Consider the following 19812-nt stretch of genomic DNA (forward strand, 5'->3'; position numbering starts at 1 on the left):
AGAGAAGCAATCATATTGTTAAATTCTGTCTCCAACTTGCTCATAAACCAGGACACAATTCTGGACTGTTAAAGACCAAGAAAAGTCACATATTGCTATATTTAGGTATTAATCTTGTGCAATATTAAACTTACAGTTTTTCTTTCTACATGATTTTGAGTTAAATTCTGGGGTGATACTATGCACTCAAATATTAAATAGTTATATAATAGAAATGCGGCACATACTCCCTATGTTAGAGAAGAAAACTGATCACTTGTTTTCAGCCTTACTACCAAAGTAACTGTTTATAATTTGAAATAAATATGGAAGTTGTGTGTCCTTTTACACATGCAGTATTTTTACATGAATGAAACTATAATATACCCTCACAATAAATACATTAAATATTAATTATTGTGACTGATTACTGCAGAATGCTATCTGCCTACCAGCAGTACTTGATTTTTTTTTCCCTAGTTCGTCTGTAAAAATCAGTTATGAACAAGAAAATATTTACTATTTTACAGTACCATTGTTACCATATGGTAGCATAGTCATGTTTAAAACTGAATTTTTAAAAATATTTTCTTCCAGTAATTTTTGTTATTCAAATTAAACATGGAAAAAACCTTCACCTTTAAAAAAAACAACAACCAACAACAACAACAACATGCTTTAGGTTGTTGGATTATCCCCTTCCGACCACATATACAACAAAAGCAGTTTTGTACTCAGTTCAAACTTGGCATGTAGCAAGGCCTCAGTGAGAAATACTGAGTTCACATATTGTGTTTTTAAAAACTGGATTTGAAAGTCTCATATTGCATATTCACAGTCCATCACTTTTCACTTAAAAAAATACTGTGCTGGAGAGATTCATACATATAGGGCCTGATCCTACTAAATGGGACTTCTGCATATGAAGAGACTTCATTTCTGGAGCCATGATTACAGAAATGCACAACTGGGTTTATTTTAATGTAATAGGAGTTTCAAGTGAACGTGGAGTTGTACTCATATTGAAGTGTACACTGAAGCAAATATACTGAATATATTTATGTAAATGTGCAACTGATTTGTTTTTTTTTCCTTTTTTTAAAAAATAAAAATAGCGACATGCAAAAAATTCTTATTGAAATGTTAAAATTGAAACTGTATACCTATAAAATCCAGGAAATTCAAAGTTATGATTTCAACACCCACAGTAATTACATAAATGATGTATATTTATTGCTTTAATGTTATTACATACAGTAATGAACACTACATATGTGCAATAGATGAAAATTACAATTGCCTCTATTTTGTTTTGTGACACTAACAACTGTAACCAACAGAGGCACTCAACCTAAATCTTGATTTAAAATAGAGAAGGCTGGTGATACGTTTTCTACTAGAGGATCCCATCTTGGTCCAATAGAACCAATAAGTTTAGGATATGCTGCAAAGCTCATCTATTTCCTCAAGCTTTTAATAGCAAGGAGTTGAAGGCTGTGCTGTAGGGGGTTCACATTATGACCCTTATTTGGGATAATATTTTAGTCTTGATTAGTTTGTTGGGGGAAGATCTTTATATATTTTTGGATTTTTATCCTGTACTTTGGGGTTTGTTTTTTTAATATTTCCAAAAACACCTAGAGCTGTTAAATATAGGAGCTGGAGTGAGACACCATTATTATTTCACTGATAAACTCAGATTGTAAGCTCTCTGGGACAGGGACCATCTTTTTGTTCTGTGTTTGTACAGTGCATACAGTGTAGTCCTAGTCCTTGACCGGGGCTTCCAGGTGCTCTGGTAATACAAATAAATATAAATAAGAAATAATGAATATATGCAACTGAAGAACATTCTGTAACCTACAACTGGTAATGCAACAAGGTTTTACTAATTAAACACGTTAAGCATCTGAGGTGATCCGTCCCATTAAAGGTAGTGGTGCTTAGGGGTCAGCCCACCATCATGTGACATGACTCAAAAATTTTGGCAGCCCTGATATATAAGGATCTAGGAAAAATTGGGAGAACAGAAAATCTTGGGAATAAAGAATGTTTGAGAGCGCTGGGGAGACTGATGTCTGAAAGAGCAAGTTATTAAATCACCTGAATCACAACCTCAGCTCCAGGAGGAAGGCTCAGGGGAGAGTTCCTGTCATACGGAAGTAGCTCAGAAGGCCGGTTCATAAGAGTTGAGCAGTTACCACAAAGGCTGAGAAACCACCAGGAGTAGACGTCTAAAGCAACAAACAGGTGAGAAGCAGCCTGGGAAATCAGATCTTCCGGAGAAGACAACCACAGGATATGACTGAGGAATGGTCTGCAGGTGAGGCACAGTAGGAAAGCATGCCATAGAAACAGTTAAGGGGTCGGGAGAGATTGCTGCTGACCACTTCATACAGAATCATTGGCCTGGAACAGAGAAGAGTAGGTGTAGGTCTCAGTTCCCCTACCTCTCCCTTACATCAAAGGGGGGGAAGCATTGAAGAGGCTTCAGGATTAAAGATGTCAGGAATAACTAGTCCCAGGGCCTGGCATAGAGGCCAATAGACTGTTTATTGACAACTGAGGAAAAACACAACCAATGCACTCATTGAAAAATAAAGCTGAAACAAGGTCTTCAAAAAAAACTTACTGCTGCGAAAAAAGTCAGTTTGCTCAATTAGATCCAGAGCGAGTGAACGTGGAGGCTAAGTATAAAGAGCAAGGAAATCTAACAGATATAGAAAAGTTTTTTAAAGTGGTTATTAGCTATCAATTTACATGGCTATGGGTTGGACATCCTATCATCAGTCTGAATATTAGGCATTCCCTCTACCATAGAGGAAAAGGATCTAGTGGATTTATCAATATTTGTGTGAATTTGAATGAAAACGAAAATATCATCCATACATAGGTGTTATCGGGTACCTGCCAAGCAGGCCCTTTACTAATGCTAGAATGACTGTGACTCTACTAAAATTGCAGGATTAAGAGAGGGAGGATCAAAAAGATGAGAGATGTTGACTTTTGACTTAAATTTTTAAAATTGTGTCCTGTTGTGCTTTTTAAATATTATGAAAGTGAGCACTTGCACAATGTTTTATGCAAAACTTAACAACTGTATGGTAAATGTTTTGGAGAGAGAGAGACAGAGAGAGAATGACTTCTAACATCAGAAGTTGCTGGTGAAGTTATTAGGTATATACAGATTAAGAAAACAATGAGCTATCAGTCCCAGAGACTGAATTTTTATGTTTCCAGACCGGTCTTATTGCTGGTATTCTTGATGAATGTTCTGCACTGCCATGCCATCCTGAGTCATCATGATTGCGTCCGACTCCTGTATTTATGTGTCCAGCTTTACTCTGTGTTAATACTCTGATGGCTTTCTTAATCTCTTACAGTATTGCACACCACCACTATGATTAATCCTGATTGTTCCTAACTGCTACACTATGCTCAGTTATTACGTGTTTTTCAATGTCAGTTCTGTCCTCCTGGAACTCATCCGGGCAGACTGCACGGACCCCACCTGTTTACCTCTTAACGGTTTCACGCCCTCTTGAACTCTCTCTTCAAAGTTCTTTTCAACTTTCCCTTATGGTACTTGTTGACTATCGGTCTCATACCAGTATTTAGCCATATATGGAGTTTACCAGCAGCTTTGGGCTGCATTCCTAAGCACCCTGACTCCAAGACCACCCAGTCCCGGCTTGTACAAGCTGCTGGGTTATGGGTGGCCTACCTAGTGGGTGGATCAGGACCTTGCCTGGTAGTTGTAGTGACAGTTCAGGTAATGGCAAGCAAAGATCCAGGGATCCACTAGTTCAAGGCTGAAGCCGGAGTCAGGATCAGGAGCTAAGCCAAAGGTCAGAACTGGAGTCAGAAGCCAAAACCTAAACAGGAATCATAGTCAGATGTAGCCAGGGGGTCAGAATCAAAAGTCAAGTCTAAGCCAAAGTGTAAACTGGAGTCGTAGTCAGGGATTTAGCCAGAGTCAGAACCAGGAGTCAAACCAGAATGGAGCAAGTACAGGCTGGTGCTAGAGCTAGAGCAGGAGCAGGGCTTGGAGCAAGGACTGGAAGTGAGAGCAGGGAAAGCACAGCTACAGGCATGGTATGCACTGAGCAGCCACCATATGACTGCTGCAAGGCTCAAGTAGCAGACTCCTGGTTCCCACGCCCAATCAACAAGTACAACCATTCGGAAGGAGCTCATTGAGTGCCAGCTGTGCCTGTGACCCTTATGTCTTGATACAGAGTACCACCTTGTTGAAGAGAACGGATGTGCATGAATGAACGTGAAATGAATGAAGAGAAGGGTCTATATTCGCAATAACTAGACTCTCTGGAGCCACATGTTCATATTCTAGTAAGATGAACTCACCCTTTCACAGGTAAAGAAACGGAGCACCATGGAACATTAGGACCACAGTTTTCAAGATGTCCTCCATTCTTTTCTGTATGGACATTGATGATAGCATGGCACTTTTTAAGAATAGGGATTTTCCTACATGTCCTTGCCTAAAATTTCCTAACAGCATGACCTGTGCCCGTTGACTGCTATCTACCCCAAATATTACAGTAGGCCTGTAGGTGTATAATTTCTTCAGGGTTCTGAGATGCCTCGGAATTAAGTGTGTTAGATAAATGGTAATATGATCTTGCTAAACTTACATATGTGACTCCAGTTTCCAATATCTTGACTCTTGAGCAGATTTTTCGATATCTTTTCAATATCTTGACTCAAGCAGATTTTATCCACAAATATTAAACAGAGTGGATAGCTTATCAGATCCTGTCCTTTTGACAGGCAGGTGAAGTGTTTAAAATTAAAAAGTTTGACAATAATTTAGAAAAACCCGATTTATGAAGATCTAAGATTAACTTTTTAATATATTGAGAGGTAACATTCTCTAAAACAGAGCTCTGTACTTCTTTATAGTTAAGGAATAACCACTAGAAGGAAGGACAGAAAAACTGGAAAAACTGAAAGGCATATTTTTTTTTTTTTTTTACTCCTGTCAAGACTCCCACACGATTGGTTCTAAATAAATGAATGTGCTAAGAGCTAAAACTGTTAAAAATTTGGCCCAAAATCTTTTTGAAGCAAGAAGGCCATTAAGCCACTACCACATAGAAGTGCAAACAAATTAATCGATAAACCTATCAAAGATGATAGTGGTAGAACTGACTATTTTATGCAAACAGAATACAGTTTCTATATCTAAAGGCAAAGCCATAAAAATGGAGTAACCCTAATCAAAGCAAATAGAAGTAAAGGGTTTCATTTAAACCAGTTCAATTTAATTTAATTTTTTTTTTTTTTTTAATATACAGCATTTGCCAAAGCGGAAACCTCATTCTGTGTCCATTTGGCTTCACTGTTCTGGATCTTTACTTCCCTCCCCCAGTTAATTATGTTTGCTCATGAACCCATGTTTTAAAACGTGTTTGAATATCTCAGATTCTTAATTTTATAAGAAGAATATCAATAATATCCTGAGTTTGCGACAATATAAAGGAAAATTTTATCTACTCTTCAGTATTTTTGAACTTAAAAATCTAAAACTTTTTTTTAAAATTTAGAAATACCTGGGAGGGGGTATGAGATATTTCTAAATGGTAACAGAAGGATCAGAGGAGTAGAAGGGAAGAAAATTAATTTCCCAAAAAATGGGGGGCGGGGGGAGAACAGCACTTAGCAGATTTGCTTTATACCACATTGTCATGCAAATCCTGCCTCCAGACTGTAGGGAGGAAATTGTTATTTCAAAGTGTGAAAATACAGAAAAAACCTAACCCACAACCATATATAGAGTAGAATAACTGTAAAGAATATATTTATAACAGGGGTCATGCTAAACAGGTTTTAGCACAACTGTTACTAGTTTTGGGCCAAATTCTTCAGCCCCACCTGCAATCAGAAAAGACCTAAAATGGTGGAAATGCACATGTGGGGCAACTGGTGGGGTTAAAGGAAAAAAAAAAACAGGCTGGACCATTCAGGGAGATTCCAAAGCTCTGTGCAATATGAAGCGAAAAGGGTAAAATGGTGGATCAGCAGAATGGCTGTGTGTGTGGACTCCCTAGTCACAACAGGGATCCGCTCTACCACAGCTTATATAGCGAGACTGCAGCAATCCCTTCTGCTCTCTATAGCCTGACTTAGTTGCGGCACAGTGGCTCAGTGCAAGCTACTACATATGTGCCTGTTCCTCAACCCTGAGGAATACATCCCTGAGCATACATCCTGTTTACTTAACTGTGCACTCTGATCAAGAATATGGCTGTTACTCAGAGCAGAGGTTCCCGAACTGTGGGTCGCAGCCCAAAGATGGGCTGCAACACAATCCAGGATGGTCCGCCATCAGTGGTGTTGTGGGGCTGGATCCCCCCCAAACTGTACACGTTGGCAGAGTAGTGGCTGGCAATGGCCCTTGCTCAGGGCCAAAGGAGTCCAGCATCCCTGGCGGGTGGTAAAGGCACTAGGTGGTAAAGGCACCAGGCAATGGGCCAGAAGAAGGGTACACCCCTGAGAGGCAACAGCTCCCAGGAAAACTGGAGAGTTTGTGGCCATTCCCATTGTGAGACGCTGCACCCCGCGATCCAGGGCTGTTCAGCCCCCTGGAGTATTGACCCTGCAGCCCTCCAGGCATTGGCAATGTGTGATCAGGACCATCAAGGCAAGGACAAGGCCCAGCTAAGCACCTGCCTCTGCCCGGCACTGGCGGGCCCTGAGCCCTTCCCTCATTCCCCGGCAGGGGGTGCATGCGAGGCATGCTAGGGTGCTGGGTAGGTGACCAGCTCAAGGCACTCAGCAGGCTGCTGAAGCAGAGGGTGTCGGCAGGGACTGGCTGTGGCACCTGCCTGGCCCCTTTGCCCTCTCACAGACCCCGCTTTCTGCTGAGGCAAGGAGCTGCACATGCTGCCTGCGACCCCTCTCCCTGATGGACACAAGTTAATAGTGGGCCACAGCACCTATTGCAGCTGTACAGGTGGCCCTCAGGGAAAAGTGTTGGGGAACTTCTGTATTAGAGTACAGTTCAACTGCATACCATTCCATAGACAACTGCCTTACATTTTTATTATACTATGATATAAATAGAACAAAAAACCGAGGAGTACTTGTGGCACCTTAGAGACCAACAAATTTGAGTACAAGTTTTTGTGGGCTAAAACCCACTTCATCAGGTTTTAGCCCACGAAAGCCTATGCCCAAATAAATTTGTTACTCTAAGGTGCCACAAGTACTCCTCGGGTTTTTTTTTTTTTGCGGATACAGACTAACATGGCTACCACTCTGAAACCTGTCACCATAAATAGAACAGTTACCCATCTTTCATAACTGTTGCTCATGTCCATTCTATGTTAGGTGTGTGTGCTGCATGCACTGCTGCCAGAGATTTTTCCCCTAGTGGGATCCATAGGGGCGGCTCCAATGCACTCTGGAGTGCCATGCTCATCCATGTATATGAGGCGCTGCCGGCCCTGCACCCTCTCAGTTCCTTCTTGCTGTCAATTCCAACGGCAGGGACGGAGGGTGGGTAATGGAATGGACATGAGCAACATATTTCAAAGAACAGTTATAAAAGGCTGGTAACTGTTTTCGAGTGCTTGCTTATGTCGATTCCATGTTAGGTGACTCAAGCAGCATCCCTGGAGGTGGGCTCAGGAGTTCACGGACATGCAGCTTGCAACACAGCTCTGCCGAAGCGGTCATATTTGGCCTGTTGGATGATGGTCATTGGTGCATATGTTTGCATCAAAACTATGCCAAGTCATGGCCCTGCAAATGTCCCACATAGGACTATGAGCCAGGAAGGCTGCTGAGGATGCGCTCTTGTGGAATGAGTCTTTACAATGGCCAGAGACGGGATCCCTGCTTGCTCGTAGCAGGCTCAGATACAGTCTGTGATCCAGAAGGAGATCCTCTGGGCTGACAGCGGAAGGCCCTTCATCCTATCTGCCATCACAACAAAAAACTGCATCAATTTGTGAAAGGGTCTTATCCTGTCAATATAAAAGACTAGGACCCTTCTTACATCCAGAGAATGCAGACACTGCTCCTCTTCTGACTTGTGTGGTTTCGGACAGAAGACTGGTAGAATGATATCCTGTTTGATGTGAAATTGTGACACCATCTTGGGCAAAAAAGCTGGGTGGGGACACAGCCAGACCTTGTCTTTGAAGAAGGTGGTTTAAGGAGGTTCAGAGGTTAATGCATGAAGCTGAGAAACCCTTCTTGCTGAAGTGATCGCCACCAGGAAAGCAGCCTTTCATGAGAGTACCAGAAGGGAGCATGATACCAAAGGCTTGAAGGGTGGCCCAAATAGCCTAGACAGAACCAGGTTCAAGGCCCAAGTCAGGATGGGGGCACAAACCTGCCGATAGAGACTTTCCAGCCATTTGATAACTCTGCCCATCATTTTCTGTGCAAAGACCAACCTGCCATGGATCCAGAGATGGAACGCTGAAATTGCCACCAAGTCAACTTTTACAGAAGACAGCAAAGGGAGAAGTGTTTCCATTTGGCCAGGTAGGTTGCCCTCGTAGAGGGTTTTCTAGCAAGACCTACTGCACCTGCTCAGAGCCCGCTCTTTTGTCCGGATTCAGCCACACAGCAGTCATGCTGTCAGGGGTGGACCTGCAAGGTTTGGATGGAGAAGCCTCCCTTGATCCTACGAGATCAAGTCTGGTCTGAGGTAGAGAGAGAGTCCACAGGGCTGCAACAGCTAGGTCTAGGACACGGGTGGGCAAACTTTTTGGGCCGAGGGCCACATCTGGGTGGGGAAATTGTATGCAGGGCCAGGGTAGGGGGTTGGAGTGTGGGAGCGGGTGTGGTGTGCAGGAACAGGCTCAGGGCAAAGGACTGGGGCAGAGGAGGGGTGCAGGGTGTATGAGGGGGCTCAGGGCATGGGTGCAGGAGGGGTAGAGACTGTGGGAGGGAGCTCAGGACAGGGGGTTGGGGTACAGGAGGGAAGTTGGTGCAGCGGGGGCTGAGGGAAGGGGTGCAGGAGGGGGCTCAGGGCAGAAGTTCAGGAGGGGTGCAGACTGCAGTAGGGAGCTCAGGGCAGGGGTTGGGGTACAGGAGGGGTGCAGGGTGTGACAGGGGGCTAAGGGCAGGAGGTTGGGGTGCAGGAGGGGTGTGGGGTGCAGGCAAGCGGCTTAGGGCAGGAGGTTGGGGGCAGGAAGGGTTCAGATTCTGGCCCGGTGCCGCTTACCTAAAGCGGCTCCAGGGTGGCAGCGGCACACACCAGGGCCAGGGCAGGCTCCCTGCCTGCCCTGACCCCACGCTGCATCACTCCGGGAAGCGGCCGGAACTACGTCCCTGCACGGCCCCGGGAGGTGGGAGTACAGGGCTCCCATTCCTGGCCAATGGGAGCTGCAAGGGGCGGTGCCTGAAGGCAAGGGCAAAGCACAGAGCCCTCTGTGCCCCCACCCCCCCCAGGAATGTGAGAGCTTCTGAGAGCGGCGCAGGGCCTGCAGCGCCCTGGGGGGCAATCCCATGACCCGGAGCTAAAGCCCTAAAGGTAGTTTGCGCACCCCTGATCTAGGAGCATGCCGAACCAATGTTGGTGAGGCCATGCCAGGGGTATCAGAATGACCTTTGCCTTGTCCACTTTTATTTTCAGAAGCACCTTGTGAATCAGAAGAATTTGTGGAAAAGCATACAGCAGAATGTCTGACCATGGACGAAGCAGAGGTTCTCAAACTGGGGGTCAGGACCCCCAGGGGGTTGCAAGATTACATGGGGGGTCAAGCTGTCAGCCTCCACCCCAAACCCTGCTTTGCCTCCAGCATTTATAATGGTGTTAAATATATTAAAAAAAAGTGTTTTAAATTTATAAGGGGGGGGTCTCACTCCAAGGCTGTGTGAAAGGGGTCACCAGTACAAAAGTTTGAGAACCACTGAGACAGAGCACCCCTGCCCTGGCAGAGTTGAGCAAAAGAGGGAACACTTCTTGTTCTCTGAAGTGGTGAACAGATCCACCTGAGGAGTCCCCCCCCACCTCTGGAAGATTGCACTGATTACCTCCGGGTGTACAGACCACTCACGGTGAGAGGAGAAGGACTTGATGAGGCGATCTGCTAGCACGTTCCATTCCCATTGCAGGTGCATGGCCTCTATGCAGACAGAATGCTTCATGCAAAGATTCCATAGTGTGAGGTCCTCCTGACAAAGGACCTTTGAGTGGGCCCCTCCCTGTTTGTTGACATAGAACATCACTGCTGTATTGTCTCTCAGCACTTGCACCATTGTGCCCATGAGCTGAGGGAGGAACCCCTCACATGCCAAGCGGATTGCCCTAAATTCCTTCCCATTTATGTGCAGGGACAGCTTGTTTTTCACCCAGAGACTGAGTCCTGAGGTTGCCTTGGTGAGCTCCCCAGCGTAGGTCCGACGTTTCAGATATCACAGGCTGTGGGGTCTTGAAGGGCACTCCCAAGAGAACAGTAACTGGGTGCAGCTACCACATCAGGGAAGCCAGGACTAACTTGGGGATGATGAGAATCGAGTCCAGATGGTGTTTGCTTGGTGAGAAGACAGAGACAAGCCACATCTGGAGCTGTTGGAGGCGCAGCCATGTGTATCAAACTACACAAGTGCACGCTGCCATGTGGCCCAGAAACTGCAGATATACCCGGGCAGTTGTCAGCAGACGAGCTAACAACTGAGAGACCAAGACCATGATGGCTTTGAATCTAGCCTCTGGGAGGCCTGGGCTTGGAGGAGTCAAGCACTGCTCCTATAAATTCTGTCATCTGTACTGAGATCAACATCGACTCTCTCATTTATGAGAAGGCCCAGAGATCTGCAGGTGGCCATTACCACTGTGACATTGTTCTGAACTTGGTCCCCCGAACAGCCTTTTATCAGCCAGTCATCGAGGTACAGATAAATTTATACTCTTCTGGGCCTGAGGAAGAAGCCACCACTTCCGTACACATCATGAAGACTCTTGGGGCCACCAAGAGTCCGAAGGGGAGCACTGTAAACTGGTAGTGTTCGTGACCCACCACAAACCTGAGGAACTTTGTGTCCCCAAAAAATGGACATGGAAATATGCATCATTCAAGTTGAAGGCAGTGTACCAGTCTTCTGGATCTAGCGACGGGACAATGGAGGCTAAAGAGACCATGCGGAACCTCAGCTTCTTGATATCCTTGTTGAGGTGATGTAGGTCTAGGATAGGCCATAGGCCCCCCTTTTGCCTATGGGATCAAGTAGTATCAGGAGCAAAATCCTTTCCCTCTCAGTTCTGAAGGAGCTGCCTCCACTGCTCCTACCCTCAGGAGGGCCTGAACCTTTTGGACAAGAAGTTGCTCATAAGAAGGGTCCTTGAAGAGGAATGGGGAGGGGGGTGGCGGTCTGGGAGAGGGATAGAAACAAATTGGAGGGGGTACCCCACTGCAATAGTACTCAGTACCCAGTGGTCCAATGTAATAGCTGCCCAAGCAGGTAGGTATGGCAAAAGGAAGTCCAGAAACACAAGAAGAAGCTGCTGATCCAGAACAGAGATTGGTAATCTGTCCATGAGCGTGCCTTCAAAAAACCTGCTTCTTCCCGCGGGTGCGGGTCACGACTCACTTCCTAAATCTTTTGTATTCCCTGCAAGCACTGGGAGTGCCCTCTCTCAGTGCGCTTCTTTTGTCTCTTCTTCAGCACCGGGGATGTTGAACAGTGCAGAGGACGACATGGTGCCAGAGGAGCACTACGCACAGAGGCAGATGTGCTCCGTGCAGAGTCTGATCAACTTTACTCAGAAGCCAGTCTCAGCACAGATTTCATCAGGAGGGCTTTGAGTCCAATCTCTGTCCTTTTGGATTCACGGGTGGAAGCCCTTGCAAATCCTGCACTTATCACAAAAGTGGGCTTGCCCCGGAGACTTCAGGCAGCTAGAGTGAGGGTTGCTGACCAGCATGGGTTTAGCACACGCTGAACACGGTTTGAAGCCCAGAGACCGAAGCATGCCCTGTCCTAGGAACAACATCCCGTAAGGGAACTAAACGGTGAAAAACTATACTACACTAAACTGCAACAGCTACTACTCTTTACAATGGAAATCAGGAGAAACCACTAGAGGCTTGCCAAAGCAAGAGCACTGTTCCTGCAACCGTCATGGGAGGTAAGAAGGAACTAAGAAGGCGCAGAGCCGGAGATGCCTCATACCAGTGCGTGATGCATCACTCCAGAGGGTGCCAGAGCCGGCCATACAGATACCACTCAGGGAAACATCTCCAGCAGCGGTACATGCGGCATACGCACACCTAACATGGAATTGACATGAGCAAGCACTAGAACATCACAAATTTATTGCCATTGGAATAACCACTTAAGTTTAACAAAGGGTCAGTTGCAATTTCCATTGTGTAAACCCCTATGTTTGGTGGTTATGCAATAAGGAAGTATAGATTCTGAACCATGAGTCCTAAATTGTTCATTTCTTTTGGACTTTGCCACTACTTAATTTGAGTAAAATTTGTTCTTATTCCCCTATAACCTGAAATTTTCCTGTACAAAACAGGGCCTTCAGCCTTTGGTTCGTCCTGCCAGCCAAATGAGTCAGCAAATTGACAAGAGAGCACCTGTAACAGGATAATAGTAAAATTTCTTACACAGCTACTGTTTCAGACCCTGAGAAGTTAAGAGTTTGGCAGAATGATTTTCTCAATCACTCCTATTGGTGAATGACTATGTTACCACTCTATTAAGCTTTGTTTTTCTTCTCCTAAATAGCATTAGCCATCATAGGTGAAAAAACTGACACCAAGAAAATGCTTTTATATAGTCTTAGCAAACTAGGGTCAATTAAATTTGTTTTTATAAATTATAGTTCACGTTCAATTTTATCTACCTTTTTCGAAAATTGTGCATGCACATTATTAAATCTTCCTGCATGTAGAGGGAGTAGGAAACACTATATCCATCACAGTGCTATAAGATAGGATCATCTAATTCATCATTAAAAAGAAAAAACTGTTGAGTTTAACAGGTTATTGGGGGAAGCTTAAACCTGATTAAACTAACCAAAAGGGCATTGCCATATTATCCGAGCGCAAACACTTCTTAATCTTCCTTTAATCATAAACATACAAATATATACTATTTATAGAATGCTGAGTTGTCCAGCGTTTAGAGAATGGAACTGAAGGTCAGGAGACCTATCCCATGGCTCAGATTAACATGCTCTCTTTACTTGGACAAATCATTTAGTCCACATTTTATTTATTTTTTTCCCCCTTAAGAGTGCCCACTTATTTTTGTTGTCCCAATTTCTGGGTGCCTAATTCTAAATACACAGATTCTGATTTTCAGAGGTGGTAGTACATTTGCAGCTTATGTGAAGTTTGACTAGATTTGTAGATGCTAAGCACCTCTGAAAAATTACTCTTGATGTTTCAAGAGCAGCATCCAAAATTAGCGAACACCTGAAAATTTTGACCAAACCCCATTTGTAATTGTGCTTCTTTGAAATCATCATCTGAGAGCACATTCTGTGTATCTCATATTCCCAGCACAACACAGGGAAAAAATTCTCACCTCACAATACTTTGACCATCTGAGGTAGCATTATGTCAATATGACAAACGCACAGATAACAGATCATTAACTGGCACTACCGTCAACTACTAAGTCCTGTATTACATATTATATTACACATTCCCGAATTACATAGGAAGCAAGAGTTCCTCATATTATTCAGTTTTACATCTAACATCCAAAATATTTTAATACATAAAAAACTACATAATCCTAAGGAATGTATAATTTTTTAAACCTTAGTTACACCAAATCATTAATCTGGTTATGACACATTCATACAGTCTAATCTATGGAATCTACTAGAATCCTGTTTATAAGCAGGTTTGGGGACAAATGAGCATTTCCTGTGTTACAGCTGAATTTGCCATGTGAACAAGAACTGAACAAGCAAAGGAACCTGAACATTGAGATTTCCAAATGTTGAGAGGTTTCTCCAGGGGCTTCAACGTGGAGCAGCTCAAACGCAAAGGATTTGGCAGTGGCACACACACAGCTATAGGCTCTGACCTGTGCTTCATGCTTTCGGCAATTCTGCAGAAGCAATGCCTCATAAGAGGAGGAGTTAGAGGCAGACTTCAATGCCACTTAACATATCAGGGGCACAGAAGCTTCAGTGCAGTCCAGAGACCGATGAAGTGAGCTGTAGCTCATGAAAACTTATACTCAAATAAATTTGTTAGTCTCTAAGATGCCACAAGTACTCTTCTTTTTATTAAAACTCATTTTAATGGGGTTATTGTAATCGCCATGCAAACATTTATCTTTGGTGCTTGTAAATGCATGTCCTTACCACTAGGGTGCCCCCTTCCTCCCTGGATGCATTGTTGCAGGAGACTTTGCCTCTTGCATTTCCAGGGCTGCGATTGGGGTTGCCAACTTTCTAATTGCACAAAACCGAACACCTCTTCCTCAAGGCCCCCTCTCCGCTCTGCCCCTTATCTGAGGCCCCCCACCGCTCGCTCCATCCCCCCCCCAACACACACACACACACACACCACACTTGCTCTCCCCTACCCTCACTCACTTTCACTGTGCTGGGGCAGAGGGTTGGGGGCTCTGGCTGGGGGTGCAGGCTCTGGGGTGGGGATAAGGGGTTCAGGGTGTGGAAGAGGGCTCCAGGAGAGAGAGTTTTGGGTGCGGGATCCAGGACGAGACTCTGGGCTGGAGCAGGGGGGTTGGAGTGTGGGGTCCCAGCGGCACTTACCCAGGAACCGGCTGCCAGGTCCTGCAGCCCCTAGATGCATGAGCAGCCAGGGAGGCTCTGCACACTATCCTCACGGCCGCAGGCACAGCCCCCGCAGCTCCCATTGGTAGTGGTTCCTGACTAATGGTAGCTGTGGAACCAGCCCTCAGGTATGGGGCAGTGCACGGAGCCTTCCTGGCCGCCAACGCATCTAGGGGCTGCAGGGACCTGGCGGCTGCTTCCAGGAGCCGCACAGAGCTAGGACAGGCAGGGAGCCTGCCTTAGCCCCGGGCCCCCACTGCACTGCTAACCAGACTTTTAACAGCCCGATCGGCGGTGCCGACCAGAGCTGCCAGGGTCCTTTTTTGATCGAGTGTTCCAGTTGAAAACTAGACACCTGGCAACCCTACCTGTGATGGTCAGTTTCAGATGGTCCCTTTTCCAGATTGCCCAATTGAGTCCCTATCGTTCAGCCCTCTGGACAAGTCACACAATAATTTGATACCCTTCTGGGTTCAGCTCTAAACAAAAAAGGACCTTCCCCAATCATGGGCTTGACAGACAAAAGGTTCTCTGCCCCTCCTGGGCTCAACTTTGGCTCCTCCCCTCCATCCCATTACCGACTCCACGGCTTTTCCCTGCTAGGACTCCAAGTATCACTCAACTTCTACCCTCATGTTCTTATAGATCATTCCCTCATCCTTAGAGACCCTAGCTTGGGACTCTCTCCACTCGAGTCCCACCATAGAAGCTAACACTTACTAGAAATCAAAGCTATAGGAGCAGCCAATCACAATTACTAGCCTTTCCTCCAAGCCTCTACCCTGGAGGGGAACTCTTCCACCTACCTTCTCTTTCCTGGGTCTTCCATTTCCAAGGGAGCTCTCTCTGCTCCTTATACCACCTAGCTCCTCCTTCTCTGGCCAGGAGACAATCAGTTAATCATTCCTAGGCACAGAGCTCATCTCCCTTGCCTTACAGGTGATGGGAATTAAGTACCAATCACAGTACTATTCTTGAATCAAGCCAGAGATAGTGTTTTCTTGATTCAAGAAAACTTTAGAACTCTACTTCCTAAGCATAACCACAGGCTATGTTGCCAATTCTGACAAATATCTGATGTATTTCTTAAAGCCCCAAGTCCTGGAGTCATGTGATATGTGAGAATCTCAACCTTCATTTAAAAAATTCTAACCCTCATGGCTGTAAAGAAAAGCTTAAAGACTTAAACAGATTGTATCTTGAAGGTTTTTTAAAAAAGTAAAATAAAAAAGTAGTGTTATTTTAAGTCTCATTATCTTTAAACCAATTTAAAGATTTCTGGGGCCTGACTCAGGATTTTTGAACACTTGGGGTTGGCAATATTGGACCAATGTCCATCTCTAGTGGTCTTCAAAGTTAGGTGCAAGACATTTACATTCAAGCTGAAATTACAATGCTCATTTTTGCATCCTGTTTTCACTAGCTTTTCCTCTTTTAGGTTTTGCGCTGAGGAAATGCATCGTGCATAGTTGTTTAAAAAATTGCTCCTCCATAAGAGATGAGCTTTCTGTCCGCAAACCAGCAAATCATGTAAGTCCATGCTTAACTTGAAAGTCAATTGGAGTACTTGTACACTTAAAAATTAGATAAGTGCTGTATGTCCTTTGCTGGCTTGGGGCTAGGATGCTAAGCATCTTGTTGGCTCAAGCATCATAGAAAATGTGTATGGGAAGAGCACTATTTTACAAAATTCACCATATTTTACCATCCAAAACTTATGAAATGTGTTGTCTAGAACAGTTGTTTTCAAACTTTTTTTTCTGGCAACCCAGTTGAAGAAAACTGTTGATGCCCATGACCCAACGGAGCTCGGGATGAGGGGTTTGGGGTGTGGGAGGGACTCAAGGCTGGGGCAGAGGGTTGGGTGCAGGGGTGAGGGCTGCGGGGTGGGGCCAGGAATGAGGGGTTCACAGAGTGTGGGAGGGGACTCTTGGCTGGGACAGGGAGTTTGGATCCGGGAGGGGGTCAGGGCTCTGGTCTAGGGTTTCAAGATCAGGACTGGGGCCAGGGATTGGAGCATGGGTTTACCTCGGGCGGCTCCCAGTCAGTGGTGCAGTGGGGGTGCTAAGGCAGGCTTCCCGCCTGTCCTGGCACCGCAGACCATGCTGCACCCCGGAAGTGGCCAGCAGCAGGTCTGGCTCCTAGGCGGAGGTGTGCAAGTGGCTCTGTGCGGCTCTTGCTGGAGGCACTGCCCCCCCAGCTCCCATTGGGTGGAACCCATGGCCCCCATGCTAGGAGCCAGACACACTGCTGGCCGCTTCCGAGGCTCAGTGGGGGGTCAGAAGAGGTAGGAACTAGCCTGCCTTGGCCAGGCAGCACCGCCGACAGGACTTTTAATGGCCCGGTCGGCGGTGCTGACCAGAGCGGCTGCAACCCAGTGCCTTACATTCCGCAACCCAGTAATGAGTCGCGACCCATTTGCTTTTTAGAGCTCTTCATGAACATAGGAATAGGAAAAAAGAAAAGGAGTACTTGTGGCACCTTAGAGACTAACAAATTTATTAGAGCATAAGCTTTTGTGAGCTACAGCTCAGTTCATTGGATGCATTTGGTGGAAAAAACAGAGGAGAGATTTATACACACACACACACACACACACACACACACACACACACACACACACACACAGAGAGAGAGAACATGAAACAATAGGTTTATCATACACACTGTAAGGAGAATGATCACTTAAGATAAGCCATCACCAGCAGCAGGGGGGGGGGGGGAGGAAATCCTTTCATGGTGAAAAGCAAGGTAGGCTAATTCCAGCAGTTAAGAATATCAGAGGAACAGTGGGGGGTGGGGTGGGAGGGAGAAATACCATGGGGAAATAGTTTTACTTTGTGTAATGACTCATCCATTCCCAGTCTCTATTCAAGCCTAAGTTAATTGTATCCAGTTTGCAAATTAATTCCAATTCAGCAGTCTCTCGTTGGAGTCTGTTTTTGAAGCTTTTTTGTTGAAGGATAGCCACTCTTAGGTCTGTGATCGAGTGACCAGAGAGATTGAAGTGTTCTCCAACTGGTTTTTGAATGTTATAATTCTTGACGTCTGATTTGTGTCCATTCATTCTTTTATGTAGAGACTGTCCAGTTTGGCCAATGTACATGGCAGAGGGGCATTGCTGGCACATGATGGCATATATCACATTGGTAGATGCGCAGGTGAACGAGCCTCTGATAGCGTGGCTGATGTGATTAGGCCCTATGATGGTATCCCTTGAATAGATGTGGACAGAGTTGGCAATGGGCTTTGTTGCAAGGATAGGTTCTTGGGTTAGTGGTTCTGTTGTGTGGTGTGTGGTTGCTGGGAGTATTTGCTTCAGATTGGGGGGCTTTTTGCGAATACAGACTAACACGGCTGCTACTCTGAAACCTGTCATAGGAATAGGAGAATTCATTGAAGATACAAGCATAACACAGGAATATTGCTCAACTCAACTGTAAACAAATCAATAACTTTGGAGATCCGACAAAAAGTCGGACAGAAACAAGGTAAAAAATCCTAGGTACTGAACTTTACTTCTGGCTTTATTTCCTTTAAATACCTTCTTTAGGAAATTGAGGAAAATTTCTCTACACAGTAGTAAATTGGAACAGCTTGCTCCACACCCCAATTCAGCAAAGCACTTAAATCCCATGGAGTACTCACATGCTTAAGTACTTAAATCAGGGACCAAAAGAAAGAGTGCTCACCCTCTCCCAAATGATATGCGAAACAAAATCAGAAGTCCCTATAAATGTATTTCAAGTTTATTTTTTCTTTAACACTTTAAATAATTTAGAAAAAGTAAAACAAATATATAGGAAGTGTAAATTATACCAGGAAAATATGACTGAATAATAAATGAGCATAAATATGAAAATGTAATATGAAGCACTACAGGAGAATTACTCATACACACTGGAGAAAATTTTCAGAGTCACAAATGCCAGTTACCTTTGAAAACTTCTTCCACTTTTTCTGGATATGGATAGAGTTTTAAAAAAAAAGAAAGATGAAATTAAAACACTTTCTTTAAACAGGCAGTCACATGGCCTTTTCTCAGTCTTGATATAGTGATTGACAATAGCAACAATATCCTTTGGAGAAGCAATGATTGATTCCACCACTACTCCATATGGAATGCAGCAACCATTCACATGATCTAAATACACTTGCTGTTCTTCGGTCATATTGTTTACTGAGATGCTCCCCGAATCACAGGTATTCAAAGGGAATGTTAAAATGACAGCTGACTAGACAAACTGTAAAATCTGGAACCACCTCAAAAATAGTGAATGGATTTGATATCACTATTTACACCCTTGAGATGATTGCCCAGTCACAAAATACTACATCATTTACATGTATTAGTGGCATGAAAATAAACAGGTGTCAAGACAATTAAAGAGTAATGCAACGATTAATAAAATTGGAGTTAAATTTAAAAAAGTCAGTTGTAACAAGTTTATATAAAATTATTTTAAATGTCATGGCAGCACATGGTTGGCAAAGTGAAGTCAAATACCAAACGCTGACATTAGATGCTGGCTGAACTTGATGCCAGTTCATTGAATGAACACTGAATGCATCTGATGAAGTGAGCTGTAGCTCACGAAAGCTTATGCTCAAATAAATGTGTTAGTCTCTAAGGTGCCACAAGTACCCCTTTTCTTTTTGTGAATACAGACTAACACAGCTGCTACTCTAAAAGAAAAGCACTAATCTTCCATTCTAAAATGGCATTTTGTTAGCAATACTGTGAAGAAACTCTTTTTATAAATTCCATTACCAATTGTAGTTTCTGCTTCCCATTCTATAGCCATGGAACTGCAGAACTCTGAACAGCATGATGTAAAAGTACTTCACAATTAATATTATTTGTTTGGGAAGTGCCATATATCATTTCTACAACTTTTTAAATGAGTTCATAATAATTGTGGATGAAGGCTTAGAATGATATTTAGTCAACAGAACTAATGATATTTAGTCAACAGGACAACTATATATCAAACAGTATGCAACTGTCATAATATAAATTATAAAGATAGTTATTTATATGTGCAGAAGTAATTTTCAAACATGATAATTTAGATGAAATA

The 19812-nt window shown here is 44.3% G+C and overlaps 1 protein-coding gene across 2 annotated transcripts in view; it reads right to left on the reverse strand.

The window, feature by feature from the left end:
* Nucleotides 1-19812, reverse strand: part of PLCE1 (phospholipase C epsilon 1) — a 340325-nt gene that overhangs the window by 265625 nt on the left and 54888 nt on the right. The gene's annotated exons all lie outside the window — the stretch shown is intronic.

Source organism: Dermochelys coriacea, chromosome 7, assembly GCF_009764565.3.
Source record: "Dermochelys coriacea isolate rDerCor1 chromosome 7, rDerCor1.pri.v4, whole genome shotgun sequence".
NCBI classification, from domain to species: domain Eukaryota; kingdom Metazoa; phylum Chordata; order Testudines; family Dermochelyidae; genus Dermochelys; species Dermochelys coriacea.